The sequence below is a fragment of the Triticum urartu genome, chromosome 4 (genome assembly GCF_003073215.2).
Source record: "Triticum urartu cultivar G1812 chromosome 4, Tu2.1, whole genome shotgun sequence".
NCBI classification, from domain to species: domain Eukaryota; kingdom Viridiplantae; phylum Streptophyta; class Magnoliopsida; order Poales; family Poaceae; genus Triticum; species Triticum urartu.
This window is the reverse complement of record NC_053025.1, coordinates 90178249-90192206: the sequence shown is the minus strand read 5'-3', so window position 1 is coordinate 90192206 and position 13958 is coordinate 90178249. Positions and strand designations below refer to the sequence as shown.

Sequence of the window (13958 nt, the reverse complement as noted above, 5' to 3'; positions counted from 1 at the left end):
CATTAATGTTCTTCTTCTCCCTATAAATCTGGCACCATGCCTACATCCTCTCTGCCAATTTTCAACTCATTTGAATTGTTTTGGTTAGGTTAAAAATTGACTCAAGTTTGAATTTAATTCTAACTTGATTTAATTTTCTTCCTTTAAAAATCCCCAAAGCAATTTATTCAAATGGCCCATAATTCCAGGAGCTTGAGGCTATTTTTATTTCTGCCAAATACCTCTCCTACCTCCCTGACTTTTTCCTTTTCTACAGCGGTATTTAAATTCACAGATCTAAAGAAAAGGGAGAAGCCTCCTGATGCATCCACCTGGGCCTCCCCAGCCAGCAGCCCACCTAGGCACCGGCCAGCCCAGCTAGCGCAGCCCATCCAGCCTGCTTGCGACAGAGCGTCGTCTCCCCTGTACGGAAACTCATCCACAGGAGCCACGTCGGCGTCCGGTCGATTTGACGGCCGGAGAAGCTCCCTAGCCCCCCTATAAACTTTTCCCCCGCGCCCTAGGGTTCCTCCTCGACCGATCCCCCTCCTCTACCTGCCTCACCGCCGCCTAGTTTAGCGCCGCGTGCCGTGCCCTCGCCCTGCCCGCCATGGCCTCGCCGAGCAAGAGCTCGAGCTCGGGGTAGCCGTCCACGTCATCTCCGACCCGCCTGCTGCCGTGGAGAGGGCCGTCAAGTACCTCTCCATCCCCTACCTGCACGCACACGACACCACGGCCCCTGGATCTACCTCCCTGTCATCCTCTTCCTCCCCTGCTTCATGGACAACAACCCCGTCAAGTTCAGAGCTCCCTCGTGTCGTCTCCGGCTCGCCTCCGTCGACCTCATCGTGTCCTAGGGTGAGCTGGGTAAAGCACCTACCTCCCCCTTTCTTTCCATGGCATTTAGGACCCCGTGAGGCTCGGTCGATCCGTGTCTTTGCTGCGCTACCGGTGCTCTGGCGAGGCATGTTTTCTTTTCTTGTAGATGTAGTTGTTGTCGCTGTCGTAGCATGCCCGTGTGCCCCCGCTCGGGATCCCCTCTGTCGCGCCCGCGACTTGCATGCCCCGCTTCGCCGCGTCTCCTGCTGCAGCTCTCCCGCGTCCGCGTAGCTCGCTTCCTCATGGCGCCATCGTCGCCATGCCGCGCTCGAATCGAGCGCGAGCTCAAGCTCGAGCCGCTGCATATGCGCGCCCCGTAGCTACACCGTCTCATGTTCCCGCACGCCCGCCGGAGTCCCTATGCCCCGCTGGTTGCCGCCGTTGCCCGCCGGCGACGTCGCCATCTTCTCTGTGTAGGAGCAAAGGGAAGGCTTGGCCTTCGCGTCTATTTCAAAGTGTCTAGCCCCCCCTTCTTGGCGCAAGCACGAGCGCAGCCGAGCTGGTTACCCAGGCACGCACACACCCGGGAGGTCTCGGGTTCGAACCCTAGGTTCCGCGTATATTTTTGGGGTGTGGTGTTATCCGCGTATCACTGACAATCAGGGCCCACCTGTCATCCTTCCATAGCCCCATGTTTTTCCTTTTCTTTTATTCCAACGATTTCCATTTCTGGAATATGCTAGCTTTCCTTTTCAGGCAAGTCCAGATCTGGACATTCCAAATATGGAAATTGCCAATTCTGTCAGATTCCATTTAGGGCAGTTTTCATCTTATTGCACTTGTGATGATTTTTCTACTGCAACCCCAACATATTATATATGTTTTGGGGGTAGAAAAATCCAATGAATCCAGTGGTGGCATTAGTTTCTGCATTTGAGCAAGTTCACAAACATGTCATTTTACATCATGATGTTGTTTTGTCCTTTTTGTGTGATTTAATGCAAGTATGCTATGAGGTCGCTTTGCACATGGATAGCTTCATTTTCATGTCTACTCCATGATAGATTTTGTTCCATGCCATGATATACTATGTAGTGAGTTAATCAAGCTTGTTAACATGCCAACATGAATCTGTTTTTGCCATGTCCTGAAATTTCACTAAGTCTGAATTTGTTTATAAAACTTGCTACGTTTGCATGGGTGTAATCATATTTTCTGTGCCCTTTTGGCTTATGGTCAGTAAGGGACTTTTGTTATGTGTTTAGAGTAGCTTCATGCCATGCCTTGCTTTTCCATGTTATGTTCCTGTAGCATGTAGTTTTCATGCTCTAAAGATTGCTTCCTGATAATAAATTCCAGACTTGTGTTAATTTCACTGTCTGAAACCTGTTGTCATTTGCACTTTTGCCATGCTTGTTTGAACCTGTTACTGGATGAATTAGCCGTAGCTCAGTGTTCATCTTTTGTCAAGCATCATGAGTGGATCCCTGCCATGTATTTTGTTGCCATGTTTGAGTGCTGTAGTATATTTATCTTGTTGCATTTAGTTGGGCACTTGCTGATTATCGCAGACCTGTGCCATATTTGTTTTGCTTGCCATTTCCAAACCGTGCATCTGATTCCGGTGATCTTTATATCGATTTCAACCGAAATCAACTCCCCTTTCCAGTGGCACTCTTGGATTTCCAAGTTGAGGCCAGGTTTAATCATTTCCCTTTGCAAATCATGCATATGCATCACATATCGCATCCCGCATATCATACCATGTTTGCATCATGTTGCTTGAGCATTGCACGTGGTTGATTGTGTTCTTTTGCTTGTTGTTCTTGTTTGGGTAGAGCCGGGAGACGAGTTCGTGAACGAGGAGCCCGTTGAGTTGCTTACGAGGATCAAGGCAACTCTGAGAACTTTGCAGGCAAGATGACCATACCCTCGAAATCACTTCTATCTTTGCTTGCTAGATGCTCACTCTTTTGCTATGCCTATGCTATGATACCTACCACTTGCTTATCATGCTCCCAAATTTCCATGTCAAACCTCTAACCCACCATGTCCTAGCAAACCGTTGTTTGGCTATGTTACCGCTTTGCTCAGCCCCTCTTATAGCGTTGCTAGTTGCAGGTGAAGATTGGAGATCGTTCCTTGTTGGAACATTGTTTATTGTTGGGATATCACAATATTATCTTGTTTATCTTAATGCATCTATATACTTGGTAAAGGGTGGAAGGCTCGGCCTTATGCCTAGTGTTTTGTTCCACTCTTGCCGCCCTAGTTTCCGTCATATCGGTGTTATGTTCCCGGATTTTGCGTTCCTTACACGGTTGGGTTATAATGGGAACCCCTTGACAGTTCGCCTTGAATAAAACTCTTCCAGCATGGCCCAACATTGGTTTTACCATTCGCCACCTAGCCTTTTTCCCTTGGGTTCGCGGACTCAAGGGTCATCTTTATTTAAACCCCCGGGCCAGTGCTCCTCTGAGTGTTGGTCCAACCTGTCAGCTGCCGGTGGCCACCAGGGGCAACTCTGGGCTGGCCTACCGGAACCTTGGACAATCCGGTGTGCCCTGAGAACGAGATATGTGCAACTCCTATCGGGATTTGTCGGCGCATTCGGGTGGCTTTGCTGGTTTAGTTTTACCATTGTCGAGGATGTCTTGTAATCGGGATGCCGAGTCTGATCGGATTGTCTTGGGAGAAGGAATATCCTTCGTTGACCGTGAGAGCTTGTGATGGGCTAAGTTGGGACTCCCCTGCAGGGATTTGAACTTTCGAAAGCCGTGCCCACGGTTATGGGCAGATGGGAATTTGTTAATGTCCGGTTGTAGATAACATGAAATTTAACTTAATTAAAATGCCCCAACCGCGTGTGTAACCGTGATGGTCTCTTCTCGGCGGAGTCCGGGAAGTGAACACGGTGTTGGAGTAATGCTTGACGTAGGTTGTTCTAGGATCACTTCTTGATCATAGTTTTTCGACCGTGCTTTTGCCTTCTCTTCTTGCTCTCTTTTGCGAATATGTTAGCCACCATATATGCTAGTCGCTTGCTGCAGCTCCACCTCATACCTTACCTTACCTTACCTATAAGCTTAAATAGTCTTGATCGCGAGGGTGCGAGATTGTTGAGTCCCCATGACTCACAGATTCCTTCCTAAACCAGATGCAGGGACCGATGATACCGTTCCAGATGATATGACCGAGCTCAAGTGGGAGTTCGATGAAGACTCTCGCCGTTACTACGTGTCTTTCCCATATGATCAGTAGTGGTGCCCAGTTGGGGCGATCGGGGATTTTGTCGCATTTGGGGGTTGTTCTTCATTTTGGTACCGTAGTCGGACCCTGAGTGTATTGGATGAATTTAATGACTTATTTATGTATTTGTGTGACGTGGCGAGTGTAAGCCAACTATGTATCATTTCCCGTTTATTTATATTACATGGGTTGTTTGCGAAGATTACCTCACTTGCGACATTGCTTTCAAGGCGGTTATGCCTCTAAGTCGTGCTTCGACACGTAGGAGATATAGCCGCAATATAGCCGCATCGAGGGCGTTACAGTCTTAGTCGTGGTCATGGTTTTTGACTCACATCGTCTTTTCTCTTGCTTCTGGCGCATCTGTTTTAGCTACTTAGTGGGGCTTGCAAGCACGTGCAATGATGCACAACTCTCCTGCGTTTTTGAGAAAAAAGCCACAATATACTTATAGGAACGATCACATGGCTATATCAAGAGGCTATAAATATGCCAGCTAGAGTTAATAACAATAATTTGAACCATCCATAAATAAACTATGTAGAATTCTTTATGGGAACCACAAAAAATACACCTTTAGGAGTCCAAAATCTTTTGAAGAAAAAGTGAAGGAAAAATAAATCCGAATTAGTGAGAAAACACAAATCAATAAAATGCTATTTGGACCAATGTCATTGCATATTTTAGGCACTACTTAGCAATGTCATATTGGGGAAATACACTAACAAAGATGGTTCTAGTTGTTTTATTGCAGAATTTGCATACACAATGAGGGTAACATAGAGGTGTGATGTTTACAACTTCAATGTTGTTGCTCTGGAGGTCATGATGGGGAAGCACCCAAGTGACTTGCTAACCTCTGAGTCAACGATATCCCTATCACAAGAAGATGATTCACCTAAGGACATATTGTACCAATGATTGAATCCTCCAATGGAACAACCTGTAGAAGAAGTTGTGGTCATTGTCCCGATATCTCTTGCTTGGACCGGGGCAAATCCCAATCCAGGTCTTCAATGTGAAGTCTAACGCAAGAGATGTCAACACATACGCATGGCTACCTCTGCTAAGCTTTCAAACTTGTCTCAACAAGTAAGCTAAAAGAAATTGGCGGAGCTGAAGGTGGTGGTGGTGGTTGGGGAGGGGGCGTTGGACGAAGTTCTGAACATTTTTTGGGGGAGGTTTATATTACAGCCCCCCTCTCCCCAAGGATTTTTTGTGGCTCTGTCACTACTAAGTACTAATAGACTACCAGAAGTCATGTACCTTTGTGCAAAGTACTTTTCTGACAAAAATACAGTGTTATTCATCAGAGAATAGCAATATCGTTTACAAAATTGTAACCTTGTGAAGAAAAGAAAATCATAAAATATCTTGATGCAAAACATAAATATATGCCATAGTTTTTAGTAAGAATACGATTAAGAATTAGAGACAATATTGAGAAAGCACACGTGCAACTTGTCACGCAGAGTTTCCACGCAGCAAATCGACTATGAAACTAGTCAGTTTTGCTAGCTAACAAACTTAAGTTCCATCTTTTCAGGCCGCAATGGTATGAAGAGCCTACTGAATATATGCACATGCAAACTCATAAAAGACCCGTTCCAAAATTATGTAAACATTTCAACTAGATACATGGAAATGAAAATTGTGATCGGTGGCATGAAGTTGTGGTTGATATGAAAGGTGAAGGGTTCGGATTAAGCGGGCGATGATAAACCGAGAGTTTATGATAAGGGTGTGTCTAGAACTCAGTCGACTGAGATTTAACGAAGTCTCAATCGAGTGACGTGAGTGTGTTTTTTTTTGCTACAATCTGCACGGTTGGATGCTACAAACGGCGGCGAAAAAATGTTGCAACTGTATTGCAAGCAACAACAATAAATGCTACAACCGTTCTAACTGAAATGCTACAACCGTCAATGAAAGATGTTGCAACCGATGCGATGACGTGCTACAACCAATGAGGGAAGACATGCTACAACCAGCAAGATGGATGTTGCGACCGATAGGAAAAAAATGTTGCAAATGATGGCACAAAATGCTGCATGGTTGATTGAGACTTGGTTAAATCTCAATAGACTGATTTTTAGTAGGCTCGTTGCGGTAAATGAAATCTATTACCGAAAGTGAAGTGTACAGAACCGTGGAGAGGTGCGCCAATAAGCAGATAGCCGATAAAAATCATAGGAGAGCAGAGAAACCGTAGGGTGTAACTAAGTGGGGATCAATCTCTTAGCTATGTATTAGATTATAAGTCATATAAGTGTTGGTTCCCAATAGCATACATACATACAAACATGCCACACATACACCTACGTACTATTCCATCGCAATACAACAGATGGCAATTCACACTGGAGGGAAAACCTTAGAAAGAAGAACTAATTAGACACCGGCCGACCCAACAGAACATATGTACGCACTTCATCTTCATCTAGACAAGCTTATTTTTTGAAACCTATATCAGCCAATCAATCAGACGAATTACTCGCGAGTGGCGCGCTAGCTGTTAACTCCGATCACTGGCGAGGCGAGGTGAGGTTATCTTGTGGGCGGCCCCGGCTCGATTTCCGTGGGCCGCCACATGGTCTTCCTCGCGCAGAGCATGGCCTCCTTGCGCTTGGACACCGTCATCCTCACCTCCCAGTGCATCGACCTCACCCCCTCCACGATCTCGTCCACCGTCTCCTTGTCGTCCCGCACGATCAGCTTCCCGTTCGGCCTCAGGATCCGATCCACCTCCACCAGCACCGGCAACACCTTACACCTACCACACCCAAAAATTTCTTAGTTGTAGTCCAATGGCGATCAGTCCGACGGCGTAGTAGAGGGTGGAATGCCAACCTGGCCTTGAGCTTGGAGAAGAGGTGGTCGGCGTGGAGGAGGTCGTAGGAGCGAGGGTAGGTGCTGAAGGACTCGCACCAGTCGTGGTATATCCCGAACATGCCCCGCTCGTAGATCACCGGCAGCGTGTCCGGCGAGTCGATGTTCACCGTGTTCATCACCCACACGTTCATGTCCCGCAGCGCCGCCGCCAGCCCGCCGTACACGCCCCGCATGTCCATCACGTTCCGGACGCTCTTCCAGTCGATGCCCATGCCGGCCAGGTACGAGTTCTGGACCACCTTCTTCCAGTGCGCGTAGTCCGCCGCGAAGTCCTCGGGCGCCGCCTTCCCGTACACGCCCACCTGGCTGCTGTTCAGCCAGTAGGGCGCCTTCTCCGCCCGCTCCGGCCACTGCTGCGGCCACCGCGACCCGCGCACCGACGGGTCGGTGGGGACGCGGTGCATGCACGCCCGCAGCGAGATGTTCCACGCCGCGTTGGGGTCGTCGGACGGGTGGCACAGCGGAGGCTCCGTCTGCCGCCGTGTCTCGTAGCAATGGTTGCTCATCGGCTTCCGGAAGATGGACGAGGCCCACCCGGTCGATGGTGTCCCTGGTCTTCGCCACCATCTCCCAGCACATGGCCTTGGTCAGCTTCACCATCTCGCCCCAGATCTCCACGTCCTCGGGGAGCTTCTGGTACACGGGGGTGGCGGACCACACGAAGAAACCGCCGGGCCGGACCAGGCGGTTCACCTCCAGGAGGAGCAATCCGCCGTTGATGTGCCAGGGGACTCGGCACCGGGCGCAGTGGACTATGTCGAACACGTTGCTCGGGAACTGGAGCCGCTTGGTGCCCATGACGGCGGAGATGGCCGGGATGCCGCGCTCCAGCGCGAACTGCACCTGCGCCTCGTGCTCGTCCTTGGGCGCGAACGACATGGTCAGCACGCCCCGCTCGAACATGAACCCGCCGAAGCTGGCCACGCCGCACCCCACGTCCAGCACCACCCTGCTCCGGCGGCCCCAAGCCACCTCCGGGAACGCCTGCTGGATCAGGTCGATGTAGTGCAGCGCGCCGCCGGTCTTGAACTGCGTGCCTCCGCCGGGGAACGTGAGGTACTCGCCGGAGACCTTCACCCAGTTCTGACGCTTCTTGAATTCCGCCAGCTGCGTGTGCGGAACGTTGTGGTACCAGATCTTGCTGCGGCTGACTGGCCACCGGATGGGATCTTTGTAGGACGGCGGCGCCGGGACGAGGCACGTCGGCGGGTGGGCGGGGCAGTGCCGCTCCCGGTGCTCGTAGTGAATGTCGGTCTTGAGCTTCTTGATGGCGGCCTCGTTGTCCAGGCACGGGATGTAGTCCTCGCCTGTGCTCGTGTTGCACAGCTTCCAGACGTGCGCCGGCAACGACACCGCCGCCTCCGGTTCCGCTTCCGCTTCCGCCTTGCTTGCCGCTTTCTTCTTCTTCTTCTTATTCTTTTTCTTCTCGGCGCGCGTCTTCTGCTCGTTTGTCGACTCCGCCGCCTGCGTCGTGAACGACCCGTTCTGCGCCGCCCGCTCCATCAGCAGCTCCGCCTGCCCGTTCTCCAGAGTCTCCGGAAGAAGCTTCTGCTCTTCCTCGACAACGTCCGACGTCTTCGTATCGTCGGGATTAGTGACGGCGGAGGCTTCGGTCGATACCACGGCCGCCGCCGCGTCCTCCGTCTTGTCCGTGACGGCGGTGGTCGTCTCCTCCATGATTGGCTTGGCATTGTCCTCTGAGATGAACGTCTTGTTGCCGTCATCCTTCACCACGTCGACGCCTTCCATCTTGCCGTTCTCGTCGTCGAAGGTCTGCTTCTTTGAAGAGCCGCCGCCGGCGGCCTCCTTCGGGTTTTCCTCCTGGCTGACGATGCTCTCCTTGGTGTCAGCCGGCGACTTCTCAGTGTTCGCGTCCTGACCGCCGCTGCCTGCGGTTTCCTTGGTGTCGGTAGAAGCCTGCTCCTTCACGTCTGTCACCGTGTCCTCCACGCTCTTCCCCTGGGAAGCAGCCACGGCGGCAGCGGCAGCGGCGGCGCCGTCCGTCTCGGCGGTTTCCGGCTTCACGAGCTCCCCGCCCTCCGTCCTGCCGTTCTCGTCATCGAACGACTGGTTCTTGGACGCCGGCTTCTCGCCGTCGGCCTCGCCCCCCTTGGCGTCCACGGTGGGCTTCTCGGCCTCCACAGCGGCCGTGGTGGCCTCCGCGACGACGTTGGCACTGTCCTGCTTGAAGTTGTTGGTGGCGTCGATGGAGCGGTCCTCCTCCTTCTCCTTCACGACGGCCTCCGCCGCCTTCTTGACGTCCGCCGTGGACGCCGTCACCGTGGCCGCCGGGACGGCCTCCGGCGACGGAGGGGAGACCATCCAGAAGCCGACGAGGCAGAGCACCGCGAAGACGACGACGGTCGCCGTCGAGAAGAGCGACGACCGCTGCCTCTGGTTCCGATCGAACAGGGCCATCGTCTCGTCCCCCTTCACCTCATGCAACTCCGTTCATATATGCTTCCTCACCCTCTGCCCGCACGCAGAGGTCAGATCCTGAAACACCACAGCATTCAAAATGCCGCCATGGCGATGAACAGCAAAATTTCAGGAAACTAAGCAAAGGGAAGACAATGTGTGTAACCATCCATAATACCTCGAAATTAGTGGCACGATTTCTCCTGATCAGGAACACTGGCCCGCAATGATCTCCCGGTCACTTCAATACCTAGCGACAAGAGCATGGATGCATGGCGTTAGCCTGTTCTTGGGCTGTCGGAATAATTGCGTGGCTTTCAAGGGGAGGAGAGCTCGGACGGAGGGAAGGGAGCGTTAAGCGGGGAGTGAGGGGAGACAAGTGGAGGACACTCCCCGGTTTCGTTGCTTCCGCATGCAGCACCAGTGTCCTGTATGTGCATGTGCTTTTCAAATAAGCCAAGCTTTTCAGGTTTCAACATAAAAAACTTCACCAACATTTCAAATCCATACTTTCAGTTTTCCGATCCAAATTTGGGCATACAATAGGGACAGAAATGCACGAATAAAACATGATAATCATTATCCAAAAGCTAAGTTCAACCAAAAGCAACATCATGCACATATCTCCAACACAAAGGCCGTCACAAGCTGGTGGTAACATTCCCTCCTCCCAAAAGCGCACCACCCCATTGTATCCTACTCCGCCCGTAAGGTTTTTTTTCACAGACTAGGGTAGTGCCGGAGGGTGATAATGATACATGAGTTGTATGTTACTTCTCCTCGCTCGGTTGCCCCGGTTTTGGGGTCTAGGTGAGTGAGAGGTGCTCCCTGTTCCCACCCCTTCCTAGCACCGCCGGCCACTTCGGCTGTAGTGGTCGCTCAGTGCGCTCCCGTGGCTCTGCCAGATCCAGCTCGCGTGGCAGCAAAGGATGGGGCCAGCCCGCCTCCATTCCAGATCTGCGTTTGTCCGGGGGTCTGTCCGTGGATCCGGTCTCTTCGCCGCCCCCAACTCGTCAGCGGCCATCCCTGGTCCTCCGCCGTGTATCCTACTCCGGGGCCGCGGACGCCCTCTCCACGCCGGTTAATAGTAGGAATCGCCCGATGGAGCAGCCCCGCGTAAAGTCCATTGTGGTCTGCCCTCCACCCCCCGCCGGCCACACCTCTTTGGGCCAAGCTGATGAATGGACTTCAGGGGGCTCTGCTTCCGGTGCCTCAGCTCCAAGCATCGCCGCATATATTGTAGAGACCCCATCCACTGCATTGAATGCAAACTGCCGGGCAAAATCGCCAAGGACCGCCCCCAAGTCCGGCGAGGCCGTAGTGGTAGGCTGGCCCCCGCTGCTAGCCGCGCTCTTGTTCGCGAAAGGCTTCGCTTCCCCACACCACCATCACCTGCGCCGGTCATGGACCGCTACTGCCACACCGACCCAACGCGTCGGCCAAGGGACAGCCACAAGGTGGTGATCGAGTCGCCAGAGATGGAGCATCAGATGTTCCTCCTACGTCGCCACGCCGTCCTCCTGATCTCCATGGCCGAGCGGCATGCGTCGAGCTCCATGTCCATCGGCCGCGCATTCCACTCCGTGCTCCGCACCCCGGCGCACCTGCTGTGGGTGACCAGCCATGACCCCCGAGGACTTCCTCGTCCACTTCGAGCTGCCGGCGCACTGGGACAACGTCGTCCGCCTGGGCTCCATCAACGTCGATGGTGTCATCTTCACCATCAAGTCGTGGCATGAGGATGACCACGCCGACCACAAAGACTTCCTCCTCCACGTCTGTGTCGTCATCGAGAAGATGCCCATGCACCTGTGGTCCGTCAAGGGGGCGGCGAAGGTGCTCGGTGACAAGTGCATCCTCGACTGGCTCGACAGCCGCACGCACGAGTGCGGCCACATGCGGACTTTCGCATGCTGGGTGTGGGTGTACGACGTCGCTTTCATCCCGACCAAGCACACCATCTGGCGCGCGGTGCCGGTAGAGTCGAGGCCATGCTGAGCTTCTCGCCGCCGAGCCATGAGGTTCCCCCATCCTCATGTATGGCGCAACATCATGCTCATCCATGTCGACCGCGTTGAAGATTGGACGTCGTTGTCGCTGCGCGCCTCGCACTCGGGCCAGAGCATCATCCCGTCCTCTGGGTCCGAGGACAATCGCCCGTTCCCGCGGGTCTACCCGGGGACGTGGTGGATGCACATCGAGGATGGCCAGGGGAAGGGCAGGCGCCACCCTCCGGTGGTCGGCTCCTCTGGCTAAGGGGGGGCTTAAATCAGGCCTCGCCGGGACCACGACGACAATTCCACCGCTCCTGGAAGGGCACGCTCCTAGGCCGCGGCCATGGCTGGCACGAGCAACCGCCATGAAGGGGCAACGGCGGCTCCGCACGTCAGCGGAGCAGGATGCCTACAAGCAGACGCCAAAGCAAGGACAACCGCCATGCTGGCAGCAGCCTCAGAGCCATCCCACCTCTGTCGCTGTTGTTGGACCAAGCATCGCGGCTCCGGAGACGATGGCGCGCCCCTCACGGCGGTGGAGGCCACTGACCCCGTCACCGACTTCTTCGACTCGGCGGACCACATGCCTCTCCAGCCCATCCACGCAGACTGCAGCTACCACGAGATCGACCAGGCGATCGTCTCTACACTTGCTACTTCGCTCGAGTTCACACCTGGCCCCTCGGCTATGGCCTACCACGCCACGCCTTCGACGGTCTTCACTAAAGTTCAGCTTGGCGCCATGATGCAGCAGGTCCAGCAGCTCCAGCTCCTCAGCAGCGACGGGAATGACAGGCAGAACGGCCTCTTCACCAATACCTCGCCCCCCTCGTGCACCACCCTCCAGCTCGACGTACCTCAGCACCGCCCAAGGCCCAGGCCTGTTCAGGACCGACCAGGGAGAGCGCGCGGTAGGCAGACCTCGGCTCTAACGTGTCTGTTGCGCAGCGTGCTTCCATGTTGCTGGTCAAGAAGCTCGGCCTGCTGGGGCCGAAGGAGGCCATGACAACGAAGGCGGCTGAAGCCCCCATCAAACGCTTCGACGAGCCGTTGTCAGAGGAGGATATCTCCATCATCACCAAGCTCACCCGCCTCGACCCGGAGGCGCTACGCATCGCCGGGGCCATGTCCAGCCCGGATGTCGCCGCTGAAGCTGTAGTTTAGTTATGTTAGTCGACTATAGTAATTTTGTCTATGTTAGTTTTAGTCTCTAGCAGCGCTTGGCCTTAAGCCGAGTAGAGTTAGGTTCCATGTTAGTTCTCCATTGTGTTAGAACCAGGATTTGAGGATCGCTTCCGTGCCAGAGGATCTTGGGGCCTATTGGTGGCCTCTGGCACGCCCCTGTTAAGCTGGTTGTGTACCTGTATCACTTGCTCATCAATAGAATTGTGATGTTGTTGGAGAATTTTCCTATGCCCAATGAATAACACCCAATTCTCCCTCATGTCGTGATGTCAGAGGCCTGAACTTGCCGGTGAGGAGAGCTGCAGTCTGTGAACTTGCTACCTCTCGCAAAACTCCAATTCTTTGCCTGCAAGAGATGAAGCTGGAATCATGGTCGTCCAGCATTGTGCATGAACTAGGAGGGAACAGGGTGGATGGTTGTGCGGTCCTGCCAGCAGTAGGAACCAGAGGAGGCGTGGCGATCCTCTGGGAGAAGAGCGTTGTGCAGCTCGACACACAGGTCATGTGTTGCTTCTCGATCACTGCTAAGGTCACTGTCGGTGTCAAAACCGGCGGATCTCGGGTAGGGGTCCCGAACTGTGCGTCTAAGGTCGATGGTAATAGGAGACAGGGGACACAATGTTTACCCAGGTTCGGGCCCTCTCTATGGAGGTAATACCCTACTTCTTGCTTGATTATTCTTGATGATATGAGTATTACAAGAGTAGATCTACCACGAGATCAGAGAGGCTAAACCCTAGAAGCTAGCCTATGGTATGATTGTATGTTGTCCTACGGACTAAAACCCTCCAGTTTATATAGACACCGGAGGGGGCTAGAGTTACACAAGGTCGGTTACAAAGGGGGAGATATCCATATCCGTATTGCCTAGCTTGCCTTCCACACCAAGTAGAGTCCCATCCGGACACGGGACGAAGTCTTCAATCTTGTATCTTCATGGTCCAACAGTCCGGCCAAAGGATATAGTCCGGCTGTCCGGAGACCCCCTAATCCAGGACTCCCTCAATAGCCCCCGAACCAGGCTTCAATGACGTCAAGTCCGGCACGCAGTATTGTCTTCGGCATTGCAAGGCGGGTTCTTCTAAAATTTTGAATGTTTGTTAAGTAGTGTTCGGACCCATAAATGTTGGACTTCTTGGCTTCTGCGCCCAATAAGGGCTATATTCCATGCGTCGAATGAATACGAGGAGCCAGGGTGTTTTTACATTCACCCCCTAGCCAGATAAATAAATTGTCTATTAAAGGGATGGGGATTCTTAGATCCAATCCATACCATCCTCCCACAGCGAGAATCCATCGGAGCGTGCTTCAGAAAAATCCATTCCAACATGGCCGACCACCGCAGATCCTCTTCTCGCCCCCGTAGACCTAAGCCTGGTGATTGGGAGAGATGCTTCGTTCCCACACAGTCGATTAGTCGAA

At 53.1% G+C, this 13958-nt stretch overlaps 1 pseudogene; it reads right to left on the bottom strand.

Annotated features, from left to right (window-relative positions):
* Positions 1-6267: 6267 nt before the first annotated feature.
* LOC125553610 lies at positions 6268-9418 on the bottom strand (annotated as a pseudogene).
* Between the last annotated feature and the right edge of the window lie 4540 nt (positions 9419-13958).